This window comes from Phacochoerus africanus, chromosome 5, assembly GCF_016906955.1.
Source record: "Phacochoerus africanus isolate WHEZ1 chromosome 5, ROS_Pafr_v1, whole genome shotgun sequence".
NCBI lineage: Eukaryota > Metazoa > Chordata > Mammalia > Artiodactyla > Suidae > Phacochoerus > Phacochoerus africanus.
This window is the reverse complement of record NC_062548.1, coordinates 111,772,795-111,779,593: the sequence shown is the minus strand read 5'-3', so window position 1 is coordinate 111,779,593 and position 6,799 is coordinate 111,772,795. Positions and strand designations below refer to the sequence as shown.

The following is a 6,799-nucleotide window of genomic DNA, read 5'->3' as shown; positions in this document are numbered from 1 at the left end:
TTGAACTGTATTCTAAAATACTGTAGATTTGGAGTTTATGTCCTGGCTCAGTGGAAACTAACCCGATTAGGAACTATGAGGTTGCAGTTGGATCTTTGGCCTCGCTCAGTGGGTCAAGGATCCAGGGTTGCGGGGAGCTGTGGTGTAGGTCGCAAACGCAGCTGGTATCCTGCATTACTGTGGGTAAGGCATAGGCCAGCAGCTACAGCTCCCATTAGACCCCTAGCCTGGGAACCTCCATATGCCGTGGTTGCGGCCCTAAAAAGCAAGATAAAAAATAAGCGAAATAAAATACTGTAGGTTTAATGGCAGTTTTCCCCACATTTTATGTGCTTAGAGCAAAAGTTACCTATTTTCAAATGGTTTTTATTAGCTGTTTTAAGAAATTAATGTTTAGTTAAAAAAATTAGCCAATCCACTCTCTGACCTCAGCTCAGGTGGCCACCTGTCTGCCACGGTGGCCCTTCTCTCATGACCCTGCGGTGCCTCGAGCCCTCCGGGGAATGGCAATGGCCCGGAAGGGACGCAGAGCCAGTGGGGGACCTCTGTGTCCGTGGAGGCGGGAGGCGGTGCCACAAGCGAAAGCCGTGCAGGAGCTTAGTCACACAGGTTGGTACTGGGGAAGTGTGACTGCTAATGAAGCCAAAGAGAAATTAAAAGAGGCACCAGAAGGAACTCTCTTGATTAGAGATAGTTCGCATTCAGACTACCTACTAACAATGTTAAAACATCAGCTGGACCAACTAATCTTGCATCGAATACCAAGACAGGAAATTCAGACTGGACTCTCATCATATGTTTCAAGTCCAAGCTTAAACAATTTGAGTGTGGTTCATTTGATCGACTACTATGTTCGGATGGGCAAGGATAAGCGGACGGGCCCAGAAGTCCCCCAGGAATTGCACTGTTCACATTTATCTGACCGAGCTGCTCTACACATCAGCACCACCACTGCAGCATCTCTGTGGACTCACCATTATCAAATGTGGGCACTATCTGGGGACTGCCTTTACCAACAAGACTAAAAGATTACTTGGAAGAATATAAATTCCAGGTATAAGTGTTTCTCTTTTTCTAAACATGCCTCCTATGGAGTATCTCTGAATGCAGCTATGTAAAAGAGGACCAAAACTGGAGTGTCCTCTCTGGATAGCTACATGGAATTCTAAGGAAAGCTGAAGTCAATCTACTTTAAACGTGTGGCAAGGTAGCTAGGTACTAAAAGTTCCCCAAAATGTTATCACCTGAGTGATAACTTCCCTTCCTAAGATTGACTGAGGCTAGTTGATCCTTTTCAGGTAAAAATAAAATGTCCCAAGGAAAGGCTGAGGGAACATTTGATCAGGACTCTGCCTTTCTGAGGCTCCTTTCTGCTAAGAGGAAGGTCCCAGCGCTGGTAGTAGAGAAGGAGCGCCACTTGGGAGTGCAGAAGAAGTGGAAGGAACCAAACTGACACAGGCTTAAGTTCAATTTTGTTTGCCTGGTATCAGTCTATTTTAGGAGATTTGGTATTTTTCATTCTGATGTACTTAGATTAGTTACACAGATACGCTTGTGAGTATTTATCCTTCATTTTATGCAATTAACCAAATCAACCAAAAAAGTGATCCTGTGTTTGTCTTTTTACTACATGTATGAACTCTATTGTGTGAATAAGTACTGTAGTAATCCATTTCAAGGGAGCCTTATTTCAGAACTATTTCACACTGGTGCACACGGAAAAGACTTTTCCTTTAAGGGTAAAGACAAGAATGTCATGCTTCACAGGTGCAACTCAATCCCTGTTAATAAAACCATGCAGATAGAGACGTCTTACCCTTGGAAGTAGCTGTGTCCCACAACGTTGTTGCCATCGATTCTTTGGAAATGACTTTAGAAATTTCCAAGTGGTCTAACCGTGTACATTAGCAGTTGTCTCCCTTCTGCCATGTAGAATACTTTAATTTTCTTCCAGATATAGGGGGGATACCTGCCTGTTTTTCAAAGTGTTTATTTATTGCTGTTACTATTTGATTAGATAGTATTAAATAAAAAAAAACCTGACTTTGGAGTTCCTGTCATGGCACAGCGGAAACAAATCCGACTAGGAGCCATGAGGTTGCAGGTTCGATCCCTGGCCTTACTCAGTGGGTTAAGGATCCAATGTTGTCATGAGCTGTGGTGTAGGTTGAGGATGTGGCTTGGATCTGACGTGGCTGTGGCTGTGGTGTAATCTGGCAGTCATACCTCCAACCAACCCCTACCTCGGGAACCTCCATATGCCACGGGTGCAGCCCTAAAACGACAAAAAAAGGAAAAAGAAAACCTGACTTTAAAAAAAAAAAGCCACTCCAGAGGATTTTTTTGTGTTGTTGTTGTTGTTTTTTTTTAGGGCCGCATGTGTGGCACATGGAAGTTCCTAAGCTAGGGGTCGAATTGGAGCTGTAGCCGCAGGCCTGTGCCACAGCCATAGCAATGCCAGATCTGAGCTGTGTGTGAGACCTACACCACAACTCACCGCAATGCCAGATCCTTAACCCACTGAGCAGGGCCAAGGATTGAATGTGCTTCCTCATGGATACTACTCGGGTTTGTTACTGTTGAGCCGCAACAGGAACTCAAGAGGTCTTATAATGAAATACCACAGCCACCTCCTGCCATTCCTTTTCCACTCATCCCAGAACTGTTTCTCTGAGGCAACTCAATTTGTTTTGTTTTCCAGGTAATCATCTTTATAACCCTGAATAATATTCCTATGTTAATGTTTTTTGATGTATTAATTGTAGACATTTATTCCTACCTTTGAAAGGTTAGAACTTAACTACTTAAGCTATTTTCCCTTCTCCCCATTTTTAGTAGTTGAATTATCTTTAGATATTCAATTGGAAGTCTTTGTAACTTAAAATTAGATCAATTCCTTTCCTTGCTTATCACCTTTTTAAAGATGAAGCCCTCATCACATCCTTCTTTCCTCCTCTTCTTCTATCCAACCTCTGTCAGCTTCACTTTTGCTTTCCGTCTTTTAATTTTTTGACATCAAGGTTAATGACAACTGCACTCTGTCCTGAAGCTGTAAATAAATACAGTGTTTTATCTGTAACTGATTTCAAACTTTGAACGGCAGTAAGCAACATTTGCTTTATCATCACTATTTAAATATTATTCAGGCAGGTGCTGTGCTGTGACATTTCCTCCTTCATGAGTTTACTTTTTTACCCCTCTGCCATCTAAGAGACTGTCCTTTATCTTAAATCTCATGAACTCTTCAAAAATCAAGCCACATTTTAGTTTGCTTCATACCTGGACTGTGGCTTTCTTCTGAAATTTTCTGTTTTTCCTGCAGATTCTAATGGACTTTCTTTTTCCCTACAGAAAAGAGCTATGTCCCTTCTTTACCCCATCTACGGCATGCAGTGCATTCTGTTCTCATTCTTTTTTTTTTTTTTTTTTTTGCCATTTCTTGGGCCACTCCTGTGGCATATGGAGGTTCCCAGGCTAGGGGTCGAATCGGAGCTATAGCCACTGGCCTACGCCAGAGCCACAGCAACGCAGGATCCGAGCCGAGTCTTCGACCTACACCACAGCTCACAGCAACACCAGATCCTTAACCCACTGAGCGAGGCCAGGGATCAAACCCGCAACCTCATGGTTCCTAGTCGGATTCGTTAACCACTGAGCCTCGACGGAAACTCCTTTATTCTCGAATACATACTCCTTGGGGTCCACTGAAGGACGTCCTTTGGAGACAGGTCTGCCACACCTTGGCATTGTTCTTTACTGGACTTCCGCTTAGTTGCTGTCTTATGTCCCATGTCTTCATTATTCTTGATTTTTGGCCTCTGAGTTGGTTTCCAGCCTGAAGCATTTGCAGGGGTCAGAGATCCAGGCAGTGTTCTCACCTTCTGTTCAGGAATTCACCTTCCAGAGTGTTGGTCAAAAATCAGAAACTGAGTCACAACTGTAGTCAGTCAGTTCCAGAGGGGAGGTTACGGCAGATGCTGAGAAACTTGGAACAAAGTTCGGATCAGGATAAGTAGCGAAGTAAATGGCTACTGGTTTTGAGCTCTGCATGTCAAGGTTGGAATCACAATGAAGAACCACTGAGGTAATCAGAAAACCTGGATTGGAACATGAAGGTCCAGGCAGATCTTTTCACTATATGATTATTCTCTGAAATCTTACTGATTGTACCAGCCAGGGTTCAGTACCAGGAAGCAGAACCCATTGGAAGTATTTTAAGCATGAGGATTCATTATGCAGATTTATATGCTTAGAAAAATCTTTGAAAGGGCTGAAGGAGCAGTTCTAGGCTGAGACTTCAGTAGTGACTCCTAGAACAATACAGAACTGACTTACCAGGAAACTATCCCCTGAGGCCACTACATGGAATTATTAAGACCACAACACCATGGATGTATTCCAGGGCTCAGGAATCCAACATGGCTCCTGTTGCCAAGTAACTGCACCCCAAATTTCAGGAAGCTGTGGAAGGAGCACCAAAGGTGCTGCTGTAAAAACAAACAAGAAAGAAAAACACATTCCCAGGACCTTGCCTACAGCAGAATAATAAGCAAGAGGAACAGGAAAGTAGCATTTGCCTCACTTCTGCCTTCCAGATCTCATGTGACTATGTCTAATTGGTGGAAGCTAATTCACCTCCAGAGCAGTATCTGCAAAGGAGCTCAAACCGTAGATTTTAGTGTTCTTTCCTCTCCAGGAAAAGGAGGTACCCTGGAGGAGGGTAGAGTACAGATGGAGTGAACCAATCTGAATTATCCACTAAAACGACACATCAACTTTAAGATGCAATGGTGGCACTGAGTGGGAATCTGAAAAAGTATGTATCTATATATCTCTATCTGAATTACTTTAACGCAGTGTTGTAAATCAACTATAAATTTATTAAATAAATGAAAATGAAAAAAAAAATCATACCTTTCAGGAGTTACTGCATTGGCAAAGTGGTTAACAGACCCGACTAGTATCCATGAGGATGCAGGTTCGATCCCTGGTCTGGCTCAGTGGGTTAAGGATCCAGTGTTGCCGCGAGCTGTGGTATAGGTCGAAGATGCTGCTCGGATTTGGCGTTGCTGTGGCTTTGTGTAGGCCGGCAACTACAGGTCCAGTTCCATGCCTAGTCTGGGAACCTCCATATGCTGCGGGTGTGGCTCTAAAAAGACAAAAACGACCAAAAAAAAAACTTTCAGCTGAAACACCAGCAAAAGATGGTGAAAAGTATCAAAATTTTAAATAAAGATAGGGTCTACACTTGCAAGATTCTGTAGTATTTTTCTTAAGCTAATTAGAACCTAGCTTCCAAGAGAAATATATTTACAAAAACAGGGAGCTGGACTGTAGGTCAGAGTTTGTAGATTTGTCTTTTTAAAACATTTAGTATATGGCTTATCTGGATCAGTGAGTGTTTTGGCAGCTCTTTAACTTTTGCATCCAAGGCGAGTGCTTTACCTAGTGCCTTACCAAAAGTGAGTGCTGCTCCCTAGTCAGGCCCTGCTTCTCACCTTCAAATTGACCCTTTACAGAGCAGCCAAAGTGGTCTCTTTAAAGGTAAATCACGGAGTTCCTGTTGTGGCACAGCGGAAACAAATCCAACTAGGAACCATGAGGTTGTGGGTTCAATCCTTGGCCTCAGTCAGTGGGTTAAGGATCCGGTGTTGCCATGAGCTGTGGTGTATCTCGGATCTGGCATTGGCTGTGGCTGTGGTATATAGGCTGTGGCTACAGCTCTGGTTCAGCCTCAAGCCTGGGAACCTCCATATGCGGCGGGTGTGGCCCTAAAAAGCAAAAAAAATAGAAAAAAAGGTAAATCATAGTGAGATCCTGCTGTTTAGCACAGGGAGCTATATCTAATCACTTGTGATGGACCATGATGGAGAATAATGTGAAAAAAAGAATGTGTGTATATACACACACATATATATATATGTATATATGTATATATGTATAACTGGGCCACTTTGCTATACAGCAGAAATTGACAGAACATTGTAAATCAACTATAATAAAGTTTTTTTTTTTTAAAAAAAGGGTTAATCAGATCCTGTCCCTCCATTTCGTAAATGGCTTTTCTTTGCACTTAATATGAAGGACAGAATTCTTAGCGTGGCCCACACCTACCAGCTCCAACATCAGCTGGTCTCTGCCTTCCTCTTGAACATCCGTGCCACTATTCCAGTGGCCTGTTTAATTCCAGCTACACTGGATGGAAAAAGCCAAATGCCCCAGGGCCCTCATTCAGCTCAGAATATTCTCTTTTCCCAAATACTCCTAAATACTTTCCTCTTCAACTGGTATTTCCTTTGCAGATTTTAGGTGTCAGCTTGACTTCTATGTATGTTGAAAAGTCTGATTTGACTGCCCAGTAATGTCTTTGTAAGTTTTTCCTTCATACACTTATCACAATTGCAGTCACTTTTTATTTTATTTTATTTTTATTTTTGGACTATACCTTCAGCATGCGGAAGGTTCCCAGGCCAGGGATCAAACCTGAACCACAGCAACAACCTGGGCCACTGTGGTGATAATGCTGGATTCTTAACCTGCTGAGCCACGAGTGAGCTCCTGCAGTCACATTTTTTTGATGACTATTTGATTAATGTCTGTCAGCTCACTTGATTATAATCCCCAAGGAGCAGAGATGATGTCTGTTTCTTTGTTCTGTTGTTTCTTTCATCTTTATCACTAGTGCCATGTAGGTAGCAAGTGCTTAATGAAATACCTAGCACAGTGGCTGGGCCATAATAAATTCTCAATAAATGTTTGCAAAATATTATTAGAAAGGCAATCCAGGGAGTTCCCGTCG

General features: G+C 42.6%; 1 pseudogene; it reads left to right on the top strand.

The window, feature by feature from the left end:
• The first annotated feature begins 234 nt into the window (after positions 1–234).
• Positions 235–2,044, top strand: LOC125126856 (suppressor of cytokine signaling 2-like; annotated as a pseudogene).
• The last annotated feature ends 4,755 nt before the right edge of the window (positions 2,045–6,799 follow it).